General features: G+C 54.5%; 1 long non-coding RNA gene across 1 annotated transcript in view; it reads right to left on the bottom strand.

The window, feature by feature from the left end:
• Window positions 1-7170: 7170 nt before the first annotated feature.
• Window positions 7171-27702, bottom strand: part of LOC145534172 (uncharacterized) — a 32731-nt gene continuing 12199 nt past the window's right edge. The window contains exons 3-5 of the long non-coding RNA XR_014074306.1: window positions 24533-24644; window positions 16901-17012; window positions 7171-9377 (exon numbers count right to left, since the gene is read on the bottom strand). This is a non-coding gene — a long non-coding RNA (uncharacterized LOC145534172). The remainder of the gene's footprint in view (window positions 9378-16900; window positions 17013-24532; window positions 24645-27702) is intronic.

Genomic DNA, 27702 nt, shown 5'->3' with positions numbered 1-27702 from the left:
GGCAGGCATTGCTGTTTCAAGGGTGACATCTCCGCCAGAAGGCAGAGGCTGAGCTCGTCTTGTTGCACCAGCTCCCAAAAGAAGCCAAGAAAGGGAGCTGGAACAACAAACCACCCCAACGCCCAGGAAAGCGTTCTTCATGACAGAAGGCTAGAAAATGACCCAACATCCTTGTGGCCCAGAACCCCTCTAGAAAATCACTGTTCCATAAAAAAGAGAAACACATGGGAAGTTCCAAGGAGAGGCAATGCCCATGGCCAGTGTACTTTAGAGACGGCCTGAGCGCTCCGGGGAAGACACGCACCGACGGAACCCCTTGGGAAACAGCAGGGATTCTCCTCACCGTCGTAAGGGTTTCCTCTGGGGACAACCTGCCCTGGGCACCACATGAGGGAGCAGACCGGCTTCTCTTCCTCTGCCCCCACACCATTCACTCATGAAGGCAGCTCAGGTGTTCTCATGCCCTGCCTGCCTGCCTGCCTGGCTCATCCGTGAGCTGTGACCACCTCCAGGGCGGGACTCCACCTTCTCCTCTCTGTGTACCGTGCATCTGCACACAGTGGGCTTTCAGAACCTTAGACTTGAGCCATTCCCACTCAAGCCAGAACCCTCCCCAGGAAGGAAAACAGCTGTGGAGTCATTTTGGCCCCAGCACTGGTTCCGAAACCCTGGCGGCTCCTACAGCCTCTACGGCGTGAAGAGGGAGGTCCCTTTTGACAGAGCTTTCCGGCTCTCAGATCTAAGCTGTTGTTTCACTGTCAGCTGTGTCTCTTCCGTTGCAGCCAGGTGGGCCACGCTGCTCCAAAGGAGCTCACAAGCTGAGTTTCAAGGGAGGACAGGGATGGCTACAACGTGCTGCAAACTGAGTGAGGGTCCCCACAATCCTCAGCAAAGGTCTGTGGTGTGCAAGTGGGGAGTAGAGGGCCCCCAAGTTCCAAAGGAAGGGAGGTACTCGGGAGCTAAAGCCCTTGGCTGCTGTGGTAGCAGCTGCAGATGGCAGCTCGTCCACAGTGCACTTCGAATGAGGTCATATGAGCGGGACTCTGGAAATGGCTCCGAAATCGAGAGAAAGGGGTCAGGGTATGTGGGAAGCCGGCGGGGGTGGGGGGTGGATGAAGGAAGGTGTCCCTCCTCTCTCCAGTGCAATTTGGTTTGGTGAGTCTCAAAGCTACCAGATGGCACTTCCCAAGTCAGGCCCCCACAGGAATCAGGGTGGGCTGCGTGCCTCGGCCCCTGCCACAGGGACAAGCCACACCAGTGGCCTCCCTGAGCTCCAATGGCCGGATCTGGGGGTTCTGTCTGGGTGCACACCTCCTTGCTGTGGCCAAGTTCCCCCCTTCTCTGAGCACCAGCTTCATCCTCTCGAATGAGGACATCGAATGCTACCTTGGCACGTTACTCTCTTCATCCTGTGAAGACTCATTAGGCTTATCCTACAATTACTAGCTGGCCCGAAGAGATATCTCCTGAATCCAGATTAAGCTGGAGTCTCCCAGGCTCATCTGGCATGTCTTCCCTGAAGTCTGCCAAAACCCACACCATTGCATTTCCAGGGACTCCCCTTAGCCAGCTGGGCAGAAAACCCAGCATGCTTCAAACAAGCTGACAGACAAGCGGGAGAGGACTCACGGGCAGAAGGTTTCCCTCAGGTCTCGGGTGGAGCTCTGGGACCACAGCAGCAACGGGCCATCCCAGCCCCTGGGCTCAGCAGCGCCCTCATTCTCAGGCCGGCGGCTCTGCCCTGAGGGGAGCGGGAAGGTCACCAACTGCCGCAGGCGGACCTCACGCCCCTCCCACTGCTGGAGCCTGACCTCCCCCGGCCCCACCCCTTCCCCTACCCCAGCAGGACGACAGCTCGTCTTCCCCTGGCTTCCAACGTCAGGCCCGGCCCTGGGCCCCGATTGGGCACTGCCCCAGCCCGGAGCCAATCACAGTGGCCAGGGAGGTGGAACGCACCGATTGGCCAGGGCCAGGTCATGTGACCATACTCCCCAGGAAACTCAAATATTACCAAGGTTCCCTAAGAAACCAATGAACAAAATTATCCAGTAAAGGCAAACCGTACTTTTTAATGAGGCCAATGTCACAGAAAAAAAAAAAAAAAAAAAAAAAAGCTTCACCATGAACTGCTCAAGGAAGCTAGTAAATAAACTTTCAGAAAAGTTTAGTAGTTTTTTTTTTTTTTTTTTAATAGGGTGACGGAGAGCTATACCTTTCCCGTCTATGTGAATTTAGGTTTAAACTAGATTTCCCTTGGCTGTTATATAAGACAAAAAACCCCACATCACCCCCTTTCACTCACCCCCACCCCCCAAAAGTGTTTTAATGTATTGAATTTTTCTGTCCTCAGTTGTGTCTGATTCACGGCAACCCACGAACTCTACACAGCCAGGCTCTTCCGTCCATGGAATTCAGGGCAATTTTTTCTGTCCCAGTCAATGCCCACCCTGGGTGATCCAAAGGCAAGGGCTCAGAGGCCCCTGAGAGACTAACTCCTTTCAGCTGAGCACAGAGCTGGCTCCTCACTGGGATGCCTGTGGCCTGGGGCTCCCAGAGGGGAGAGCAGCACTCGCCCCACCGTGTGGTCACTGCTGGAAGTGCAGGCTGCTCCTCACTCCCCCTTGACAGTGTCCCTGACGGCAGAACAGTGTGAATCGAATCAAGGTGGTAATGCAAACTCCAATGCAACCAAACTCCCCACAAGGTCTCCAAAACCACTCAGGAACAGGGAATTGGAAACTGCAGGGGATGACATGAATGGAGATGGAGACTTGACACCTTACACCGAGTTCACTTCCACTTATCCCTAGACAAACTTTCTGTGAAAACTTGTCACCAATCTAGAAGAACAATGAGCAGAAACCGGACACGTGCTTTGAGTCTTCACACACAAAACTAAAAGGCAGTCCACAAAAAAACCCAGAGAATACAGTGGACTTGGCAAAATCAAAGATATCTACTGTGGGAAAGACCTCATGACAAAAGCAAAAGACAGGTCATACATCGCCAGACGAATGAGTGGAAACACAAAGCTTATCAAGGATGTGTCTCCAAACAGACAAAGAACACCAACACAACAAGCCTGTGAAAACTAGGGAAAGGTCTGAAGGGACACCAGACTGAGGAAGACACACACAGAGGATCCCGGATGATGTCCAGCACTGAGGGCCTGAAGAAACAACAGTCTAGTTGCACCCCCTCAGGCCTGTGTGACCGTGGATGAGGCCTCTGTTTCCCGGTGGCTCTGAGAGATGGACAGGGAGGAAGGGGAAGAGAAGTCACTTGCATTTCTAATACTCACAGCAAAGTCTTCCAATGAGAAGGGAATTATCACCCCCACTGACAATGCCATGCACTGAAGTGATATCCACGAGTCCATCTAACCCAGAAGGGAAGGATGCACCTGTTCTCACAAAACGGCGAGAGATGGAAGAAGGAAGATCAAGCCCACACCAATCACTGGAGAGAGAAGCTGTGCTCAGGGCTTGAAAAATTCCTATTGGTAAAATGATGTCACAGCCCCACAAGGCAATCCACAGCTTCGATGCTATTCCTCCCAAAATGCCAATGCATTTTCGCACCGAACAAAGAATTGCAAAAGGGGTTACGGAAACAGAAAAGAGCCTAAATTGTCAATACAATCCGACGAAAAGGCCCCGATACGGACATCCAAGGTTGTGTGAAAGGAAATTAGACGACCAAACTAGGATCCTCAGGAGAGTATCGGAGAAGGCAATGGCGACCCACTCCAGTACTCTTGCCTGGAAAATGCCCTGGACGGAGGAGCCTGGTAGGCTGCAGGCCATGGGGTCGCGCAGAGTCTGACACGACTGAAGTGACTTAGCAGCAGCAGCGGCAGCGGCAGGACAGTATGCTATTGGGAATACAACAACACACACAGATCCAGATCGATGGAATAAAGTTGAGGGTCCAGAAACAAACCCCAGCATCCATCGTCAACTCATCTCTGACACAGAAGGGGAGATTATCCAAATGGGAACAAGAAAGCCTCTTCAATCAATGTCCATGGGAAACCCAGACAGCTACATCTGAAGAACGCTATTGGTTTGGATCTCAGACCACCTCAATATTGGGGAAAAACCTCACCCTAAAGACTGATGTCATGAGATAGCTAGAAAGAAGCGTAGGTCAAAGGCTCCTTAACATCAGAGTCTCCTTGCCATTTGCTGGGCGGAGGTAGAAATGGGTCTCTTCAATTAAGGGAAAGAGGTACACGAAGTACACCAATGGGTTTCCATCCAATGGAACCTCTTCACAACAGAGAAGCTAAGCATTCACAAATGCAAAAGATAGGAAACGGAACACGAGAGACTCCTTCCAAGTGGTGTATCTGAGAAGGGGTTCATATGGAAAGAGACGAAGAATGCACAGCACTCAGATTCCAAGAAACACCACCACCACCCTTGACCCTTCCCCTATGACCAACTCCGACCTGAAGCCTTTCTCTCCCTCTAACCTATCCCTAAAACATAACCCTCATCTAATCATATACATGTGGAATTCCTAGCATCCATCCATCTACACACGAGAGAGAAAGAGGAAGACACAGAGGGAATTGAGAAAGGAAAAGAGAGGGACACAGCCAGAGAGAGACACGGAACCAAAGAGAGGAAAGGAGTCGATGGTCCAGACTTTTCCTCAATCTGTCTCGAAGGTAGAAGCAATGACAGCGCCCATCCACCCCAGAAGGGGGAAAAGGACGGAAGGTTTGCAGAGGAAAAGACAAGAACGCAGGGAGCCATTAGAAGCTCAGCCACCCGCAGAAGCCGAGCTGGGACACTTGAACAGAATCTCAATGGAAACAGGACCAGAAAGTTGGCTACTCTTTTCTACAAGAGAGGGAGACCTTCGAGTCTTCCTTTCGGTCCTCCAACTTGGATGCGGGGTCTCAAAACAGTCAGGAGGGGGAGTGCCTTTTCCTGGGTACCACGGCACATCCAGGCCTCGTTCTGCCCCATTCTGTGCTATGTCAGCCCTGGATGGAATCTTTCTTTCTGAAGTCTCAGCGCACGAGCTCCACGTGATATCGGCCCCAGGTGGAAAGGCATGGAGCTGCTCGTAGGCCGACAGACCTAGGAAGCAGATGGGAGAATGACCCCCACTCTGCAGATGGAGAGACTGGGGAAACCCTGAGGGGCATATGCTTGTCCAGGGCCACACCACTTATGAGAAGAAGGAGCCTGGTCTGAGAGCAGCAGGGCCCTCGGAGCTCAGGCCCTGGCTGCACCCAGGCCTCCCCAGGGCTGTGGGCTGGGCTGTGTGGGCGTCTCTGTGCCTGCACATGGCCTAAGGGGGGTGGTCGAGCAGTCAGAAACCCAGAGATTCCCTTGGGAAGTTTTGGGGAAGGGACCTCAGCACGAACCCCAGGCGATGATGTCACCTGCCGGCAACAGAACCCAACAGAACCCGCAACCCGGGTATCCAGGCCTCCAGAGCGGAGAGGAGCCCCCAGCCAGATCACTTGCTGCCAGGATGTTCTGCTGTTTGCCCATGCCCAGAGGCCGGGGCCTCAGGAGAGCTCACAGGCAGTGTGCGTGGGCACCCTGTCGACGTTGGCTCAGGACACCCCCGAGAGGCCTCTGGCCGTTTGCCCGGAGAAACAGAAAGGTAACACGGGGAGCCCCAGGCCGGGCCAGGCCACCTCGCCCATGCCACCCGGAAACACCGGGTCCTTTGCCTGTGTGTGTGGATGCGGGTTTCTCGGGGTGTGTCTCCCTCAAGGAAGCCCAGGCGGATGTGGGGTCAGAAGCCTGCGGACAAGTTGTGTCCACACCCCAGGGGAGAGCAGGCTGGGCCCGATGGGGAGTGTGCGGGCAGCGGCGGCCGCCCAGGCTGACCTCACACCCACAGGTGGGTCTCTTTCCTCCCGGGTGGGGATCTGAGCAGACACACGTCTCTGACCCTTCTGGGAAGAGAAGTTCGAGCAGGCAGAAGCAGCGGTTCCACTGGCCAGGCCCAGCTTGGAAAACTCCCAGCATGGCTGGCTGACGGTCACTGTCGTTGCAGAGCTTCCCACGTGATGAGGCCGAGGACGGGGACACCCCATCCACCTCCCGGAGGGAGGGGTCGGAGCACCACCCCCCCGCCCGTGAGGCCCAGTGCAGGCTCCAGGTGAGCGTGCCCACGGAGGCATCAGCCCCACCGGGGGAGAAGAGGAGGCGGGGAAGGCCTGCTGCAGAGACACCGCCTAGGATACACCCGCCGGCCCAGTCTGAGGCTGCCACGGAGCTCAGCACACCCGGCTCCGACCCAGAGTCCCGAGAACCCCGGCCTCTGAGGCAGCAGGAGGACCTGGAGCCCAGCACGCCAGAGCACAGAGGTGAGGACGCTGGGGCTGCTGCACGGGAGTGTGTGGGGACGGGGTGCTGAGCTACACAGGGACGAGTCCCCGAAAGCTGCTGCTGGGCCTGCAGCAAGCACTGGCCTCACACCCCCCGCCCCCCGTCTTGCACACTTCAGTCCCAAAAGACATCCGACGCTGGGTATTCTTTGGGAATCTCTTGGAAGCTTTCTGTCCCGGGATACGCACATGCCAAGGCTGGCCTGTGGGCAAACTTTGCTTCTCCCCCAGCTCTAGCACTGACCTCCAACTGGAACCAGGCTCCACTTCCCAGACCTGTCCCTACAGAGGTGGTGGCTCCAGGTGCAGGACCCAGGGATCCACCGAGGGCAGATGGAGAACCGAGACTTGCCCTCGCAGAGACACCAGGCCAGCTGGGTACTGGCCAGCACACTGGGCAGATCGGATCTCCGTGCCTGCAGGACCCCCAGCCCCAGGCACTGATGTCCCACCCCCTCAGCCAGAACCTCCACCTCCACGTGCACCTGTACCTGCTCGGGCTCTGGCAGGACAACCCGAGGCAGAGGAGGAGTCACCGCCTCGGCAGGGAGAGCCTGCCCTGGCTCCCGCGCAACACCCAGACGCCCACGATGACTCACCCACCCCTGCAGGGAGAACGAGCCCCCGCTCTGGACAGACACCCAGAGCCCTTGCCGGAAACACCACGTCCAGGGGAGCGGTCGGCTCTGCAGCCTCCATCCCTGTCTGCTCACCGTGGACGCCGGCAACTCGGTCTGCCCCCAGGGGACATGGAGTTCCTTTCCCCTGAACTGCTTTGCATTTGCTTTGTTTCCACCTTTCTGGTGATGTTTTCTTTTTTGTATGGTTTCCTGTATTTTTGTTGGTTAAGTTGGGATTCGTAAACTTTCTCATCATTGTTGCAATTTGGGAACACTGTTGTGTAACTCTGGTGATCCTGTGTTACCATCACCACTTGGTAGTTTCAGACCCGTTTGATCTTTATGCCCCACCCCCCAACAAAGCCTGGATTCAAGGCAAGCACGCCCTGTTCATCCCTTCCCCCGATCCTGAACACAATTTCATCTTTTCTTTGTGCATTCCTTCCTATATTCTTGGTGTCCCCAATCAATGACTCTCCGTGAAATGACTGAAGCAGTGTTTTTCGGACTCTCCACCTACTGTAAGACTCCATTGGAGAGTTCTCATTTTTATGTCATTTGAACTAGCCTTTGATATCTGAAAGGACGGTGTACGTCCTTTCAAGATACCATGTGCCAAACGAAGCCCTTTTGGCCACTGCCATCATTATCTCCAGGCAGGCATTGCTGTTTCAAGGGTGACATCTCCGCCAGAAGGCAGAGGCTGAGCTCGTCTTGTTGCACCAGCTCCCAAAAGAAGCCAAGAAAGGGAGCTGGAACAACAAACCACCCCAACGCCCAGGAAAGCGTTCTTCATGACAGAAGGCTAGAAAATGACCCAACATCCTTGTGGCCCAGAACCCCTCTAGAAAATCACTGTTCCATAAAAAAGAGAAACACATGGGAAGTTCCAAGGAGAGGCAATGCCCATGGCCAGTGTACTTTAGAGACGGCCTGAGCGCTCCGGGGAAGACACGCACCGACGGAACCCCTTGGGAAACAGCAGGGATTCTCCTCACCGTCGTAAGGGTTTCCTCTGGGGACAACCTGCCCTGGGCACCACATGAGGGAGCAGACCGGCTTCTCTTCCTCTGCCCCCACACCATTCACTCATGAAGGCAGCTCAGGTGTTCTCATGCCCTGCCTGCCTGCCTGCCTGGCTCATCCGTGAGCTGTGACCACCTCCAGGGCAGGACTCCACCTTCTCCTCTCTGTGTACCGTGCATCTGCACACAGTGGGCTTTCAGAACCTTAGACTTGAGCCATTCCCACTCAAGCCAGAACCCTCCCCAGGAAGGAAAACAGCTGTGGAGTCATTTTGGCCCCAGCACTGGTTCCGAAACCCTGGCGGCTCCTACAGCCTCTACGGCGTGAAGAGGGAGGTCCCTTTTGACAGAGCTTTCCGGCTCTCAGATCTAAGCTGTTGTTTCACTGTCAGCTGTGTCTCTTCCGTTGCAGCCAGGTGGGCCACGCTGCTCCAAAGGAGCTCACAAGCTGAGTTTCAAGGGAGGACAGGGATGGCTACAACGTGCTGCAAACTGAGTGAGGGTCCCCACAATCCTCAGCAAAGGTCTGTGGTGTGCAAGTGGGGAGTAGAGGGCCCCCAAGTTCCAAAGGAAGGGAGGTACTCGGGAGCTAAAGCCCTTGGCTGCTGTGGTAGCAGCTGCAGATGGCAGCTCGTCCACAGTGCACTTCGAATGAGGTCATATGAGCGGGACTCTGGAAATGGCTCCGAAATCGAGAGAAAGGGGTCAGGGTATGTGGGAAGCCGGCGGGGGTGGGGGGTGGATGAAGGAAGGTGTCCCTCCTCTCTCCAGTGCAATTTGGTTTGGTGAGTCTCAAAGCTACCAGATGGCACTTCCCAAGTCAGGCCCCCACAGGAATCAGGGTGGGCTGCGTGCCTCGGCCCCTGCCACAGGGACAAGCCACACCAGTGGCCTCCCTGAGCTCCAATGGCCGGATCTGGGGGTTCTGTCTGGGTGCACACCTCCTTGCTGTGGCCAAGTTCCCCCCTTCTCTGAGCACCAGCTTCATCCTCTCGAATGAGGACATCGAATGCTACCTTGGCACGTTACTCTCTTCATCCTGTGAAGACTCATTAGGCTTATCCTACAATTACTAGCTGGCCCGAAGAGATATCTCCTGAATCCAGATTAAGCTGGAGTCTCCCAGGCTCATCTGGCATGTCTTCCCTGAAGTCTGCCAAAACCCACACCATTGCATTTCCAGGGACTCCCCTTAGCCAGCTGGGCAGAAAACCCAGCATGCTTCAAACAAGCTGACAGACAAGCGGGAGAGGACTCACGGGCAGAAGGTTTCCCTCAGGTCTCGGGTGGAGCTCTGGGACCACAGCAGCAACGGGCCATCCCAGCCCCTGGGCTCAGCAGCGCCCTCATTCTCAGGCCGGCGGCTCTGCCCTGAGGGGAGCGGGAAGGTCACCAACTGCCGCAGGCGGACCTCACGCCCCTCCCACTGCTGGAGCCTGACCTCCCCCGGCCCCACCCCTTCCCCTACCCCAGCAGGACGACAGCTCGTCTTCCCCTGGCTTCCAACGTCAGGCCCGGCCCTGGGCCCCGATTGGGCACTGCCCCAGCCCGGAGCCAATCACAGTGGCCAGGGAGGTGGAACGCACCGATTGGCCAGGGCCAGGTCATGTGACCATACTCCCCAGGAAACTCAAATATTACCAAGGTTCCCTAAGAAACCAATGAACAAAATTATCCAGTAAAGGCAAACCGTACTTTTTAATGAGGCCAATGTCACAGAAAAAAAAAAAAAAAAAAAAAAAGCTTCACCATGAACTGCTCAAGGAAGCTAGTAAATAAACTTTCAGAAAAGTTTAGTAGTTTTTTTTTTTTTTTTTTAATAGGGTGACGGAGAGCTATACCTTTCCCGTCTATGTGAATTTAGGTTTAAACTAGATTTCCCTTGGCTGTTATATAAGACAAAAAACCCCACATCACCCCCTTTCACTCACCCCCACCCCCCAAAAGTGTTTTAATGTATTGAATTTTTCTGTCCTCAGTTGTGTCTGATTCACGGCAACCCACGAACTCTACACAGCCAGGCTCTTCCGTCCATGGAATTCAGGGCAATTTTTTCTGTCCCAGTCAATGCCCACCCTGGGTGATCCAAAGGCAAGGGCTCAGAGGCCCCTGAGAGACTAACTCCTTTCAGCTGAGCACAGAGCTGGCTCCTCACTGGGATGCCTGTGGCCTGGGGCTCCCAGAGGGGAGAGCAGCACTCGCCCCACCGTGTGGTCACTGCTGGAAGTGCAGGCTGCTCCTCACTCCCCCTTGACAGTGTCCCTGACGGCAGAACAGTGTGAATCGAATCAAGGTGGTAATGCAAACTCCAATGCAACCAAACTCCCCACAAGGTCTCCAAAACCACTCAGGAACAGGGAATTGGAAACTGCAGGGGATGACATGAATGGAGATGGAGACTTGACACCTTACACCGAGTTCACTTCCACTTATCCCTAGACAAACTTTCCGTGAAAACTTGTCACCAATCTAGAAGAACAATGAGCAGAAACCGGACACGTGCTTTGAGTCTTCACACACAAAACTAAAAGGCAGTCCACAAAAAAACCCAGAGAATACAGTGGACTTGGCAAAATCAAAGATATCTACTGTGGGAAAGACCTCATGACAAAAGCAAAAGACAGGTCATACATCGCCAGACGAATGAGTGGAAACACAAAGCTTATCAAGGATGCGTCTCCAAACAGACAAAGAACACCAACACAACAAGCCTGTGAAAACTAGGGAAAGGTCTGAAGGGACACCAGACTGAGGAAGACACACACAGAGGATCCCGGATGATGTCCAGCACTGAGGGCCTGAAGAAACAACAGTCTAGTTGCACCCCCTCAGGCCTGTGTGACCGTGGATGAGGCCTCTGTTTCCCGGTGGCTCTGAGAGATGGACAGGGAGGAAGGGGAAGAGAAGTCACTTGCATTTCTAATACTCACAGCAAAGTCTTCCAATGAGAAGGGAATTATCACCCCCACTGACAATGCCATGCACTGAAGTGATATCCACGAGTCCATCTAACCCAGAAGGGAAGGATGCACCTGTTCTCACAAAACGGCGAGAGATGGAAGAAGGAAGATCAAGCCCACACCAATCACTGGAGAGAGAAGCTGTGCTCAGGGCTTGAAAAATTCCTATTGGGAAAATGATGTCACAGCCCCACAAGGCAATCCACAGCTTCGATGCTATTCCTCCCAAAATGCCAATGCATTTTCGCACCGAACAAAGAATTGCAAAAGGGGTTACGGAAACAGAAAAGAGCCTAAATTGTCAATACAATCCGACGAAAAGGCCCCGATACGGACATCCAAGGTTGTGTGAAAGGAAATTAGACGACCAAACTAGGATCCTCAGGAGAGTATCGGAGAAGGCAATGGCGACCCACTCCAGTACTCTTGCCTGGAAAATGCCCTGGACGGAGGAGCCTGGTAGGCTGCAGGCCATGGGGTCGCGCAGAGTCTGACACGACTGAAGTGACTTAGCAGCAGCAGCAGCAGCGGCAGGACAGTATGCTATTGGGAATACAACAACACACACAGATCCAGATCGATGGAATAAAGTTGAGGGTCCAGAAACAAACCCCAGCATCCATCGTCAACTCATCTCTGACACAGAAGGGGAGATTATCCAAATGGGAACAAGAAAGCCTCTTCAATCAATGTCCATGGGAAACCCAGACAGCTACATCTGAAGAACGCTATTGGTTTGGATCTCAGACCACCTCAATATTGGGGAAAAACCTCACCCTAAAGACTGATGTCATGAGATAGCTAGAAAGAAGCGTAGGTCAAAGGCTCCTTAACATCAGAGTCTCCTTGCCATTTGCTGGGCGGAGGTAGAAATGGGTCTCTTCAATTAAGGGAAAGAGGTACACGAAGTACACCAATGGGTTTCCATCCAATGGAACCTCTTCACAACAGAGAAGCTAAGCATTCACAAATGCAAAAGATAGGAAACGGAACACGAGAGACTCCTTCCAAGTGGTGTATCTGAGAAGGGGTTCATATGGAAAGAGACGAAGAATGCACAGCACTCAGATTCCAAGAAACACCACCACCACCCTTGACCCTTCCCCTATGACCAACTCCGACCTGAAGCCTTTCTCTCCCTCTAACCTATCCCTAAAACATAACCCTCATCTAATCATATACATGTGGAATTCCTAGCATCCATCCATTCACACACGAGAGAGAAAGAGGAAGACACAGAGGGAATTGAGAAAGGAAAAGAGAGGGACACAGCCAGAGAGAGACACGGAACCAAAGAGAGGAAAGGAGTCGATGGTCCAGACTTTTCCTCAATCTGTCTCGAAGGTAGAAGCAATGACAGCGCCCATCCACCCCAGAAGGGGGAAAAGGACGGAAGGTTTGCAGAGGAAAAGACAAGAACGCAGGGAGCCATTAGAAGCTCAGCCACCCGCAGAAGCCGAGCTGGGACACTTGAACAGAATCTCAATGGAAACAGGACCAGAAAGTTGGCTACTCTTTTCTACAAGAGAGGGAGACCTTCGAGTCTTCCTTTCGGTCCTCCAACTTGGATGCGGGGTCTCAAAACAGTCAGGAGGGGGAGTGCCTTTTCCTGGGTACCACGGCACATCCAGGCCTCGTTCTGCCCCATTCTGTGCTATGTCAGCCCTGGATGGAATCTTTCTTTCTGAAGTCTCAGCGCACGAGCTCCACGTGATATCGGCCCCAGGTGGAAAGGCATGGAGCTGCTCGTAGGCCGACAGACCTAGGAAGCAGATGGGAGAATGACCCCCACTCTGCAGATGGAGAGACTGGGGAAACCCTGAGGGGCATATGCTTGTCCAGGGCCACACCACTTATGAGAAGAAGGAGCCTGGTCTGAGAGCAGCAGGGCCCTCGGAGCTCAGGCCCTGGCTGCACCCAGGCCTCCCCAGGGCTGTGGGCTGGGCTGTGTGGGCGTCTCTGTGCCTGCACATGGCCTAAGGGGGGTGGTCGAGCAGTCAGAAACCCAGAGATTCCCTTGGGAAGTTTTGGGGAAGGGACCTCAGCACGAACCCCAGGCGATGATGTCACCTGCCGGCAACAGAACCCAACAGAACCCGCAACCCGGGTATCCAGGCCTCCAGAGCGGAGAGGAGCCCCCAGCCAGATCACTTGCTGCCAGGATGTTCTGCTGTTTGCCCATGCCCAGAGGCCGGGGCCTCAGGAGAGCTCACAGGCAGTGTGCGTGGGCACCCTGTCGACGTTGGCTCAGGACACCCCCGAGAGGCCTCTGGCCGTTTGCCCGGAGAAACAGAAAGGTAACACGGGGAGCCCCAGGCCGGGCCAGGCCACCTCGCCCATGCCACCCGGAAACACCGGGTCCTTTGCCTGTGTGTGTGGATGCGGGTTTCTCGGGGTGTGTCTCCCTCAAGGAAGCCCAGGCGGATGTGGGGTCAGAAGCCTGCGGACAAGTTGTGTCCACACCCCAGGGGAGAGCAGGCTGGGCCCGATGGGGAGTGTGCGGGCAGCGGCGGCCGCCCAGGCTGACCTCACACCCACAGGTGGGTCTCTTTCCTCCCGGGTGGGGATCTGAGCAGACACACGTCTCTGACCCTTCTGGGAAGAGAAGTTCGAGCAGGCAGAAGCAGCGGTTCCACTGGCCAGGCCCAGCTTGGAAAACTCCCAGCATGGCTGGCTGACGGTCACTGTCGTTGCAGAGCTTCCCACGTGATGAGGCCGAGGACGGGGACACCCCATCCACCTCCCGGAGGGAGGGGTCGGAGCACCACCCCCCCGCCCCTGAGGCCCAGTGCAGGCTCCAGGTGAGCGTGCCCACGGAGGCATCAGCCCCACCGGGGGAGAAGAGGAGGCGGGGAAGGCCTGCTGCAGAGACACCGCCTAGGATACACCCGCCGGCCCAGTCTGAGGCTGCCACGGAGCTCAGCACACCCGGCTCCGACCCAGAGTCCCGAGAACCCCGGCCTCTGAGGCAGCAGGAGGACCTGGAGCCCAGCACGCCAGAGCACAGAGGTGAGGACGCTGGGGCTGCTGCACGGGAGTGTGTGGGGACGGGGTGCTGAGCTACACAGGGACGAGTCCCCGAAAGCTGCTGCTGGGCCTGCAGCAAGCACTGGCCTCACACCCCCCGCCCCCCGTCTTGCACACTTCAGTCCCAAAAGACATCCGACGCTGGGTATTCTTTGGGAATCTCTTGGAAGCTTTCTGTCCCGGGATACGCACATGCCAAGGCTGGCCTGTGGGCAAACTTTGCTTCTCCCCCAGCTCTAGCACTGACCTCCAACTGGAACCAGGCTCCACTTCCCAGACCTGTCCCTACAGAGGTGGTGGCTCCAGGTGCAGGACCCAGGGATCCACCGAGGGCAGATGGAGAACCGAGACTTGCCCTCGCAGAGACACCAGGCCAGCTGGGTACTGGCCAGCACACTGGGCAGATCGGATCTCCGTGCCTGCAGGACCCCCAGCCCCAGGCACTGATGTCCCACCCCCTCAGCCAGAACCTCCACCTCCACGTGCACCTGTACCTGCTCGGGCTCTGGCAGGAGAACCCGAGGCAGAGGAGGAGTCACCGCCTCGGCAGGGAGAGCCTGCCCTGGCTCCCGCGCAACACCCAGACGCCCACGATGACTCACCCACCCCTGCAGGGAGAACGAGCCCCCGCTCTGGACAGACACCCAGAGCCCTTGCCGGAAACACCACGTCCAGGGGAGCGGTCGGCTCTGCAGCCTCCATCCCTGTCTGCTCACCGTGGACGCCGGCAACTCGGTCTGCCCCCAGGGGACATGGAGTTCCTTTCCCCTGAACTGCTTTGCATTTGGTTTGTTTCCACCTTTCTGGTGATGTTTTCTTTTTTGTATGGTTTCCTGTATTTTTGTTGGTTAAGTTGGGATTCGTAAACTTTCTCATCATTGTTGCAATTTGGGAACACTGTTGTGTAAATCTGGTGATACTGTGTTACCATCACCACTTGGTAGTTTCAGACCCGTTTGATCTTTATGCCCCACCCCCCAACAAAGCCTGGATTCAAGGCAAGCACGCCCTGTTCATCCCTTCCCCCGATCCTGAACACAATTTCATCTTTTCTTTGTGCATTCCTTCCTATATTCTTGGTGTCCCCAATCAATGACTCTCCGTGAAATGACTGAAGCAGTGTTTTTCGGACTCTCCACCTACTGTAAGACTCCATTGGAGAGTTCTCATTTTTATGTCATTTGAACTAGCCTTTGATATCTGAAAGGACGGTGTACGTCCTTTCAAGATACCATGTGCCAAACGAAGCCCTTTTGGCCACTGCCATCATTATCTCCAGGCAGGCATTGCTGTTTCAAGGGTGACATCTCCGCCAGAAGGCAGAGGCTGAGCTCGTCTTGTTGCACCAGCTCCCAAAAGAAGCCAAGAAAGGGAGCTGGAACAACAAACCACCCCAACGCCCAGGAAAGCGTTCTTCATGACAGAAGGCTAGAAAATGACCCAACATCCTTGTGGCCCAGAACCCCTCTAGAAAATCACTGTTCCATAAAAAAGAGAAACACATGGGAAGTTCCAAGGAGAGGCAATGCCCATGGCCAGTGTACTTTAGAGACGGCCTGAGCGCTCCGGGGAAGACACGCACCGACGGAACCCCTTGGGAAACAGCAGGGATTCTCCTCACCGTCGTAAGGGTTTCCTCTGGGGACAACCTGCCCTGGGCACCACATGAGGGAGCAGACTGGCTTCTCTTCCTCTGCCCCCACACCATTCACTCATGAAGGCAGCTCAGGTGTTCTCATGCCCTGCCTGCCTGCCTGCCTGGCTCATCCGTGAGCTGTGACCACCTCCAGGGCAGGACTCCACCTTCTCCTCTCTGTGTACCGTGCATCTGCACACAGTGGGCTTTCAGAACCTTAGACTTGAGCCATTCCCACTCAAGCCAGAACCCTCCCCAGGAAGGAAAACAGCTGTGGAGTCATTTTGGCCCCAGCACTGGTTCCGAAACCCTGGCGGCTCCTACAGCCTCTACGGCGTGAAGAGGGAGGTCCCTTTTGACAGAGCTTTCCGGCTCTCAGATCTAAGCTGTTGTTTCACTGTCAGCTGTGTCTCTTCCGTTGCAGCCAGGTGGGCCACGCTGCTCCAAAGGAGCTCACAAGCTGAGTTTCAAGGGAGGACAGGGATGGCTACAACGTGCTGCAAACTGAGTGAGGGTCCCCACAATCCTCAGCAAAGGTCTGTGGTGTGCAAGTGGGGAGTAGAGGGCCCCCAAGTTCCAAAGGAAGGGAGGTACTCGGGAGCTAAAGCCCTTGGCTGCTGTGGTAGCAGCTGCAGATGGCAGCTCGTCCACAGTGCACTTCGAATGAGGTCATATGAGCGGGACTCTGGAAATGGCTCCGAAATCGAGAGAAAGGGGTCAGGGTATGTGGGAAGCCGGCGGGGGTGGGGGGTGGATGAAGGAAGGTGTCCCTCCTCTCTCCAGTGCAATTTGGTTTGGTGAGTCTCAAAGCTACCAGATGGCACTTCCCAAGTCAGGCCCCCACAGGAATCAGGGTGGGCTGCGTGCCTCGGCCCCTGCCACAGGGACAAGCCACACCAGTGGCCTCCCTGAGCTCCAATGGCCGGATCTGGGGGTTCTGTCTGGGTGCACACCTCCTTGCTGTGGCCAAGTTCCCCCCTTCTCTGAGCACCAGCTTCATCCTCTCGAATGAGGACATCGAATGCTACCTTGGCACGTTACTCTCTTCATCCTGTGAAGACTCATTAGGCTTATCCTACAATTACTAGCTGGCCCGAAGAGATATCTCCTGAATCCAGATTAAGCTGGAGTCTCCCAGGCTCATCTGGCATGTCTTCCCTGAAGTCTGCCAAAACCCACACCATTGCATTTCCAGGGACTCCCCTTAGCCAGCTGGGCAGAAAACCCAGCATGCTTCAAACAAGCTGACAGACAAGCGGGAGAGGACTCACGGGCAGAAGGTTTCCCTCAGGTCTCGGGTGGAGCTCTGGGACCACAGCAGCAACGGGCCATCCCAGCCCCTGGGCTCAGCAGCGCCCTCATTCTCAGGCCGGCGGCTCTGCCCTGAGGGGAGCGGGAAGGTCACCAACTGCCGCAGGCGGACCTCACGCCCCTCCCACTGCTGGAGCCTGACCTCCCCCGGCCCCACCCCTTCCCCTACCCCAGCAGGACGACAGCTCGTCTTCCCCTGGCTTCCAACGTCAGGCCCGGCCCTGGGCCCCGATTGGGCACTGCCCCAGCCCGGAGCCAATCACAGTGGCCAGGGAGGTAGAACGCACCGATTGGCCAGGGCCAGGTCATGTGACCATACTCCCCAGGAAACTCAAATATTACCAAGGTTCCCTAAGAAACCAATGAACAAAATTATCCAGTAAAGGCAAACCGTACTTTTTAATGAGGCCAATGTCACAGAAAAAAAAAAAAAAAAAAAAAAAGCTTCACCATGAACTGCTCAAGGAAGCTAGTAAATAAACTTTCAGAAAAGTTTAGTAGTTTTTTTTTTTTTTTAATAGGGTGACGGAGAGCTATACCTTTCCCGTCTATGTGAATTTAGGTTTAAACTAGATTTCCCTTGGCTGTTATATAAGACAAAAAAACCCACATCACCCCCTTTCACTCACCCCCACCCCCCAAAAGTGTTTTAATGTATTGAATTTTTCTGTCCTCAGTTGTGTCTGATTCACGGCAACCCACGAACTCTACACAGCCAGGCTCTTCCGTCCATGGAATTCAGGGCAATTTTTTCTGTCCCAGTCAATGCCCACCCTGGGTGATCCAAAGGCAAGGGCTCAGAGGCCCCTGAGAGACTAACTCCTTTCAGCTGAGCACAGAGCTGGCTCCTCACTGGGATGCCTGTGGCCTGGGGCTCCCAGAGGGGAGAGCAGCACTCGCCCCACCGTGTGGTCACTGCTGGAAGTGCAGGCTGCTCCTCACTCCCCCTTGACAGTGTCCCTGACGGCAGAACAGTGTGAATCGAATCAAGGTGGTAATGCAAACTCCAATGCAACCAAACTCCCCACAAGGTCTCCAAAACCACTCAGGAACAGGGAATTGGAAACTGCAGGGGATGACATGAATGGAGATGGAGACTTGACACCTTACACCGAGTTCACTTCCACTTATCCCTAGACAAACTTTCCGTGAAAACTTGTCACCAATCTAGAAGAACAATGAGCAGAAACCGGACACGTGCTTTGAGTCTTCACACACAAAACTAAAAGGCAGTCCACAAAAAAACCCAGAGAATACAGTGGACTTGGCAAAATCAAAGATATCTACTGTGGGAAAGACCTCATGACAAAAGCAAAAGACAGGTCATACATCGCCAGACGAATGAGTGGAAACACAAAGCTTATCAAGGATGCGTCTCCAAACAGACAAAGAACACCAACACAACAAGCCTGTGAAAACTAGGGAAAGGTCTGAAGGGACACCAGACTGAGGAAGACACACACAGAGGATCCCGGATGATGTCCAGCACTGAGGGCCTGAAGAAACAACAGTCTAGTTGCACCCCCTCAGGCCTGTGTGACCGTGGATGAGGCCTCTGTTTCCCGGTGGCTCTGAGAGATGGACAGGGAGGAAGGGGAAGAGAAGTCACTTGCATTTCTAATACTCACAGCAAAGTCTTCCAATGAGAAGGGAATTATCACCCCCACTGACAATGCCATGCACTGAAGTGATATCCACGAGTCCATCTAACCCAGAAGGGAAGGATGCACCTGTTCTCACAAAACGGCGAGAGATGGAAGAAGGAAGATCAAGCCCACACCAATCACTGGAGAGAGAAGCTGTGCTCAGGGCTTGAAAAATTCCTATTGGTAAAATGATGTCACAGCCCCACAAGGCAATCCACAGCTTCGATGCTATTCCTCCCAAAATGCCAATGCATTTTCGCACCGAACAAAGAATTGCAAAAGGGGTTACGGAAACAGAAAAGAGCCTAAATTGTCAATACAATCCGACGAAAAGGCCCCGATACGGACATCCAAGGTTGTGTGAAAGGAAATTAGACGACCAAACTAGGATCCTCAGGAGAGTATCGGAGAAGGCAATGGCGACCCACTCCAGTACTCTTGCCTGGAAAATGCCCTGGACGGAGGAGCCTGGTAGGCTGCAGGCCATGGGGTCGCGCAGAGTCTGACACGACTGAAGTGACTTAGCAGCAGCAGCAGCAGCGGCAGGACAGTATGCTATTGGGAATACAACAACACACACAGATCCAGATCGATGGAATAAAGTTGAGGGTCCAGAAACAAACCCCAGCATCCATCGTCAACTCATCTCTGACACAGAAGGGGAGATTATCCAAATGGGAACAAGAAAGCCTCTTCAATCAATGTCCATGGGAAACCCAGACAGCTACATCTGAAGAACGCTATTGGTTTGGATCTCAGACCACCTCAATATTGGGGAAAAACCTCACCCTAAAGACTGATGTCATGAGATAGCTAGAAAGAAGCGTAGGTCAAAGGCTCCTTAACATCAGAGTCTCCTTGCCATTTGCTGGGCGGAGGTAGAAATGGGTCTCTTCAATTAAGGGAAAGAGGTACACGAAGTACACCAATGGGTTTCCATCCAATGGAACCTCTTCACAACAGAGAAGCTAAGCATTCACAAATGCAAAAGATAGGAAACGGAACACGAGAGACTCCTTCCAAGTGGTGTATCTGAGAAGGGGTTCATATGGAAAGAGACGAAGAATGCACAGCACTCAGATTCCAAGAAACACCACCACCACCCTTGACCCTTCCCCTATGACCAACTCCGACCTGAAGCCTTTCTCTCCCTCTAACCTATCCCTAAAACATAACCCTCATCTAATCATATACATGTGGAATTCCTAGCATCCATCCATTCACACACGAGAGAGAAAGAGGAAGACACAGAGGGAATTGAGAAAGGAAAAGAGAGGGACACAGCCAGAGAGAGACACAGAACCAAAGAGAGGAAAGGAGTCGATGGTCCAGACTTTTCCTCAATCTGTCTCGAAGGTAGAAGCAATGACAGCGCCCATCCACCCCAGAAGGGGGAAAAGGACGGAAGGTTTGCAGAGGAAAAGACAAGAACGCAGGGAGCCATTAGAAGCTCAGCCACCCGCAGAAGCCGAGCTGGGACACTTGAACAGAATCTCAATGGAAACAGGACCAGAAAGTTGGCTACTCTTTTCTACAAGAGAGGGAGACCTTCGAGTCTTCCTTTCGGTCCTCCAACTTGGATGCGGGGTCTCAAAACAGTCAGGAGGGGGAGTGCCTTTTCCTGGGTACCACGGCACATCCAGGCCTCGTTCTGCCCCATTCTGTGCTATGTCAGCCCTGGATGGAATCTTTCTTTCTGAAGTCTCAGCGCACGAGCTCCACGTGATATCGGCCCCAGGTGGAAAGGCATGGAGCTGCTCGTAGGCCGACAGACCTAGGAAGCAGATGGGAGAATGACCCCCACTCTGCAGATGGAGAGACTGGGGAAACCCTGAGGGGCATATGCTTGTCCAGGGCCACACCACTTATGAGAAGAAGGAGCCTGGTCTGAGAGCAGCAGGGCCCTCGGAGCTCAGGCCCTGGCTGCACCCAGGCCTCCCCAGGGCTGTGGGCTGGGCTGTGTGGGCGTCTCTGTGCCTGCACATGGCCTAAGGGGGGTGGTCGAGCAGTCAGAAACCCAGAGATTCCCTTGGGAAGTTTTGGGGAAGGGACCTCAGCACGAACCCCAGGCGATGATGTCACCTGCCGGCAACAGAACCCAACAGAACCCGCAACCCGGGTATCCAGGCCTCCAGAGCGGAGAGGAGCCCCCAGCCAGATCACTTGCTGCCAGGATGTTCTGCTGTTTGCCCATGCCCAGAGGCCGGGGCCTCAGGAGAGCTCACAGGCAGTGTGCGTGGGCACCCTGTCGACGTTGGCTCAGGACACCCCCGAGAGGCCTCTGGCCGTTTGCCCGGAGAAACAGAAAGGTAACACGGGGAGCCCCAGGCCGGGCCAGGCCACCTCGCCCATGCCACCCGGAAACACCGGGTCCTTTGCCTGTGTGTGTGGATGCGGGTTTCTCGGGGTGTGTCTCCCTCAAGGAAGCCCAGGCGGATGTGGGGTCAGAAGCCTGCGGACAAGTTGTGTCCACACCCCAGGGGAGAGCAGGCTGGGCCCGATGGGGAGTGTGCGGGCAGCGGCGGCCGCCCAGGCTGACCTCACACCCACAGGTGGGTCTCTTTCCTCCCGGGTGGGGATCTGAGCAGACACACGTCTCTGACCCTTCTGGGAAGAGAAGTTCGAGCAGGCAGAAGCAGCGGTTCCACTGGCCAGGCCCAGCTTGGAAAACTCCCAGCATGGCTGGCTGACGGTCACTGTCGTTGCAGAGCTTCCCACGTGATGAGGCCGAGGACGGGGACACCCCATCCACCTCCCGGAGGGAGGGGTCGGAGCACCACCCCCCCGCCCCTGAGGCCCAGTGCAGGCTCCAGGTGAGCGTGCCCACGGAGGCATCAGCCCCACCGGGGGAGAAGAGGAGGCGGGGAAGGCCTGCTGCAGAGACACCGCCTAGGATACACCCGCCGGCCCAGTCTGAGGCTGCCACGGAGCTCAGCACACCCGGCTCCGACCCAGAGTCCCGAGAACCCCGGCCTCTGAGGCAGCAGGAGGACCTGGAGCCCAGCACGCCAGAGCACAGAGGTGAGGACGCTGGGGCTGCTGCACGGGAGTGTGTGGGGACGGGGTGCTGAGCTACACAGGGACGAGTCCCCGAAAGCTGCTGCTGGGCCTGCAGCAAGCACTGGCCTCACACCCCCCGCCCCCCATCTTGCACACTTCAGTCCCAAAAGACATCCGACGCTGGGTATTCTTTGGGAATCTCTTGGAAGCTTTCTGTCCCGGGATACGCACATGCCAAGGCTGGCCTGTGGGCAAACTTTGCTTCTCCCCCAGCTCTAGCACTGACCTCCAACTGGAACCAGGCTCCACTTCCCAGACCTGTCCCTACAGAGGTGGTGGCTCCAGGTGCAGGACCCAGGGATCCACCGAGGGCAGATGGAGAACCGAGACTTGCCCTCGCAGAGACACCAGGCCAGCTGGGTACTGGCCAGCACACTGGGCAGATCGGATCTCCGTGCCTGCAGGACCCCCAGCCCCAGGCACTGATGTCCCACCCCCTCAGCCAGAACCTCCACCTCCACGTGCACCTGTACCTGCTCGGGCTCTGGCAGGAGAACCCGAGGCAGAGGAGGAGTCACCGCCTCGGCAGGGAGAGCCTGCCCTGGCTCCCGCGCAACACCCAGACGCCCACGATGACTCACCCACCCCTGCAGGGAGAACGAGCCCCCGCTCTGGACAGACACCCAGAGCCCTTGCCGGAAACACCACGTCCAGGGGAGCGGTCGGCTCTGCAGCCTCCATCCCTGTCTGCTCACCATGGACGCCGGCAACTCGGTCTGCCCCCAGGGGACATGGAGTTCCTTTCCCCTGAACTGCTTTGCATTTGGTTTGTTTCCACCTTTCTGGTGATGTTTTCTTTTTTGTATGGTTTCCTGTATTTTTGTTGGTTAAGTTGGGATTCGTAAACTTTCTCATCATTGTTGCAATTTGGGAACACTGTTGTGTAACTCTGGTGATCCTGTGTTACCATCACCACTTGGTAGTTTCAGACCCGTTTGATCTTTATGCCCCACCCCCCAACAAAGCCTGGATTCAAGGCAAGCACGCCCTGTTCATCCCTTCCCCCGATCCTGAACACAATTTCATCTTTTCTTTGTGCATTCCTTCCTATATTCTTGGTGTCCCCAATCAATGACTCTCCGTGAAATGACTGAAGCAGTGTTTTTCGGACTCTCCACCTACTGTAAGACTCCATTGGAGAGTTCTCATTTTTATGTCATTTGAACTAGCCTTTGATATCTGAAAGGACGGTGTACGTCCTTTCAAGATACCATGTGCCAAACGAAGCCCTTTTGGCCACTGCCATCATTATCTCCAGGCAGGCATTGCTGTTTCAAGGGTGACATCTCCGCCAGAAGGCAGAGGCTGAGCTCGTCTTGTTGCACCAGCTCCCAAAAGAAGCCAAGAAAGGGAGCTGGAACAACAAACCACCCCAACGCCCAGGAAAGCGTTCTTCATGACAGAAGGCTAGAAAATGACCCAACATCCTTGTGGCCCAGAACCCCTCTAGAAAATCACTGTTCCATAAAAAAGAGAAACACATGGGAAGTTCCAAGGAGAGGCAATGCCCATGGCCAGTGTACTTTAGAGACGGCCTGAGCGCTCCGGGGAAGACACGCACCGACGGAACCCCTTGGGAAACAGCAGGGATTCTCCTCACCGTCGTAAGGGTTTCCTCTGGGGACAACCTGCCCTGGGCACCACATGAGGGAGCAGACCGGCTTCTCTTCCTCTGCCCCCACACCATTCACTCATGAAGGCAGCTCAGGTGTTCTCATGCCCTGCCTGCCTGCCTGCCTGGCTCATCCGTGAGCTGTGACCACCTCCAGGGCAGGACTCCACCTTCTCCTCTCTGTGTACCGTGCATCTGCACACAGTGGGCTTTCAGAACCTTAGACTTGAGCCATTCCCACTCAAGCCAGAACCCTCCCCAGGAAGGAAAACAGCTGTGGAGTCATTTTGGCCCCAGCACTGGTTCCGAAACCCTGGCGGCTCCTACAGCCTCTACGGCGTGAAGAGGGAGGTCCCTTTTGACAGAGCTTTCCGGCTCTCAGATCTAAGCTGTTGTTTCACTGTCAGCTGTGTCTCTTCCGTTGCAGCCAGGTGGGCCACGCTGCTCCAAAGGAGCTCACAAGCTGAGTTTCAAGGGAGGACAGGGATGGCTACAACGTGCTGCAAACTGAGTGAGGGTCCCCACAATCCTCAGCAAAGGTCTGTGGTGTGCAAGTGGGGAGTAGAGGGCCCCCAAGTTCCAAAGGAAGGGAGGTACTCGGGAGCTAAAGCCCTTGGCTGCTGTGGTAGCAGCTGCAGATGGCAGCTCGTCCACAGTGCACTTCGAATGAGGTCATATGAGCGGGACTCTGGAAATGGCTCCGAAATCGAGAGAAAGGGGTCAGGGTATGTGGGAAGCCGGCGGGGGTGGGGGGTGGATGAAGGAAGGTGTCCCTCCTCTCTCCAGTGCAATTTGGTTTGGTGAGTCTCAAAGCTACCAGATGGCACTTCCCAAGTCAGGCCCCCACAGGAATCAGGGTGGGCTGCGTGCCTCGGCCCCTGCCACAGGGACAAGCCACACCAGTGGCCTCCCTGAGCTCCAATGGCCGGATCTGGGGGTTCTGTCTGGGTGCACACCTCCTTGCTGTGGCCAAGTTCCCCCCTTCTCTGAGCACCAGCTTCATCCTCTCGAATGAGGACATCGAATGCTACCTTGGCACGTTACTCTCTTCATCCTGTGAAGACTCATTAGGCTTATCCTACAATTACTAGCTGGCCCGAAGAGATATCTCCTGAATCCAGATTAAGCTGGAGTCTCCCAGGCTCATCTGGCATGTCTTCCCTGAAGTCTGCCAAAACCCACACCATTGCATTTCCAGGGACTCCCCTTAGCCAGCTGGGCAGAAAACCCAGCATGCTTCAAACAAGCTGACAGACAAGCGGGAGAGGACTCACGGGCAGAAGGTTTCCCTCAGGTCTCGGGTGGAGCTCTGGGACCACAGCAGCAACGGGCCATCCCAGCCCCTGGGCTCAGCAGCGCCCTCATTCTCAGGCCGGCGGCTCTGCCCTGAGGGGAGCGGGAAGGTCACCAACTGCCGCAGGCGGACCTCACGCCCCTCCCACTGCTGGAGCCTGACCTCCCCCGGCCCCACCCCTTCCCCTACCCCAGCAGGACGACAGCTCGTCTTCCCCTGGCTTCCAACGTCAGGCCCGGCCCTGGGCCCCGATTGGGCACTGCCCCAGCCCGGAGCCAATCACAGTGGCCAGGGAGGTGGAACGCACCGATTGGCCAGGGCCAGGTCATGTGACCATACTCCCCAGGAAACTCAAATATTACCAAGGTTCCCTAAGAAACCAATGAACAAAATTATCCAGTAAAGGCAAACCGTACTTTTTAATGAGGCCAATGTCACAGAAAAAAAAAAAAAAAGCTTCACCATGAACTGCTCAAGGAAGCTAGTAAATAAACTTTCAGAAAAGTTTAGTAGTTTTTTTTTTTTTTTTTAATAGGGTGACGGAGAGCTATACCTTTCCCGTCTATGTGAATTTAGGTTTAAACTAGATTTCCCTTGGCTGTTATATAAGACAAAAAAACCCACATCACCCCCTTTCACTCACCCCCACCCCCCAAAAGTGTTTTAATGTATTGAATTTTTCTGTCCTCAGTTGTGTCTGATTCACGGCAACCCACGAACTCTACACAGCCAGGCTCTTCCGTCCATGGAATTCAGGGCAATTTTTTCTGTCCCAGTCAATGCCCACCCTGGGTGATCCAAAGGCAAGGGCTCAGAGGCCCCTGAGAGACTAACTCCTTTCAGCTGAGCACAGAGCTGGCTCCTCACTGGGATGCCTGTGGCCTGGGGCTCCCAGAGGGGAGAGCAGCACTCGCCCCACCGTGTGGTCACTGCTGGAAGTGCAGGCTGCTCCTCACTCCCCCTTGACAGTGTCCCTGACGGCAGAACAGTGTGAATCGAATCAAGGTGGTAATGCAAACTCCAATGCAACCAAACTCCCCACAAGGTCTCCAAAACCACTCAGGAACAGGGAATTGGAAACTGCAGGGGATGACATGAATGGAGATGGAGACTTGACACCTTACACCGAGTTCACTTCCACTTATCCCTAGACAAACTTTCCGTGAAAACTTGTCACCAATCTAGAAGAACAATGAGCAGAAACCGGACACGTGCTTTGAGTCTTCACACACAAAACTAAAAGGCAGTCCACAAAAAAACCCAGAGAATACAGTGGACTTGGCAAAATCAAAGATATCTACTGTGGGAAAGACCTCATGACAAAAGCAAAAGACAGGTCATACATCGCCAGACGAATGAGTGGAAACACAAAGCTTATCAAGGATGCGTCTCCAAACAGACAAAGAACACCAACACAACAAGCCTGTGAAAACTAGGGAAAGGTCTGAAGGGACACCAGACTGAGGAAGACACACACAGAGGATCCCGGATGATGTCCAGCACTGAGGGCCTGAAGAAACAACAGTCTAGTTGCACCCCCTCAGGCCTGTGTGACCGTGGATGAGGCCTCTGTTTCCCGGTGGCTCTGAGAGATGGACAGGGAGGAAGGGGAAGAGAAGTCACTTGCATTTCTAATACTCACAGCAAAGTCTTCCAATGAGAAGGGAATTATCACCCCCACTGACAATGCCATGCACTGAAGTGATATCCACGAGTCCATCTAACCCAGAAGGGAAGGATGCACCTGTTCTCACAAAACGGCGAGAGATGGAAGAAGGAAGATCAAGCCCACACCAATCACTGGAGAGAGAAGCTGTGCTCAGGGCTTGAAAAATTCCTATTGGTAAAATGATGTCACAGCCCCACAAGGCAATCCACAGCTTCGATGCTATTCCTCCCAAAATGCCAATGCATTTTCGCACCGAACAAAGAATTGCAAAAGGGGTTACGGAAACAGAAAAGAGCCTAAATTGTCAATACAATCCGACGAAAAGGCCCCGATACGGACATCCAAGGTTGTGTGAAAGGAAATTAGACGACCAAACTAGGATCCTCAGGAGAGTATCGGAGAAGGCAATGGCGACCCACTCCAGTACTCTTGCCTGGAAAATGCCCTGGACGGAGGAGCCTGGTAGGCTGCAGGCCATGGGGTCGCGCAGAGTCTGACACGACTGAAGTGACTTAGCAGCAGCAGTGGCAGCGGCAGGACAGTATGCTATTGGGAATACAACAACACACACAGATCCAGATCGATGGAATAAAGTTGAGGGTCCAGAAACAAACCCCAGCATCCATCGTCAACTCATCTCTGACACAGAAGGGGAGATTATCCAAATGGGAACAAGAAAGCCTCTTCAATCAATGTCCATGGGAAACCCAGACAGCTACATCTGAAGAACGCTATTGGTTTGGATCTCAGACCACCTCAATATTGGGGAAAAACCTCACCCTAAAGACTGATGTCATGAGATAGCTAGAAAGAAGCGTAGGTCAAAGGCTCCTTAACATCAGAGTCTCCTTGCCATTTGCTGGGCGGAGGTAGAAATGGGTCTCTTCAATTAAGGGAAAGAGGTACACGAAGTACACCAATGGGTTTCCATCCAATGGAACCTCTTCACAACAGAGAAGCTAAGCATTCACAAATGCAAAAGATAGGAAACGGAACACGAGAGACTCCTTCCAAGTGGTGTATCTGAGAAGGGGTTCATATGGAAAGAGACGAAGAATGCACAGCACTCAGATTCCAAGAAACACCACCACCACCCTTGACCCTTCCCCTATGACCAACTCCGACCTGAAGCCTTTCTCTCCCTCTAACCTATCCCTAAAACATAACCCTCATCTAATCATATACATGTGGAATTCCTAGCATCCATCCATTCACACACGAGAGAGAAAGAGGAAGACACAGAGGGAATTGAGAAAGGAAAAGAGAGGGACACAGCCAGAGAGAGACACAGAACCAAAGAGAGGAAAGGAGTCGATGGTCCAGACTTTTCCTCAATCTGTCTCGAAGGTAGAAGCAATGACAGCGCCCATCCACCCCAGAAGGGGGAAAAGGACGGAAGGTTTGCAGAGGAAAAGACAAGAACGCAGGGAGCCATTAGAAGCTCAGCCACCCGCAGAAGCCGAGCTGGGACACTTGAACAG

Source organism: Giraffa tippelskirchi, chromosome 14, assembly GCF_054371585.1.
Source record: "Giraffa tippelskirchi isolate mGirTip1 chromosome 14, T2T-mGirTip1v1.2.pri, whole genome shotgun sequence".
NCBI classification, from domain to species: domain Eukaryota; kingdom Metazoa; phylum Chordata; class Mammalia; order Artiodactyla; family Giraffidae; genus Giraffa; species Giraffa tippelskirchi.
Note: the sequence above shows the minus strand (reverse complement) of the source record. Positions and strands in the feature narration are given on the sequence as shown.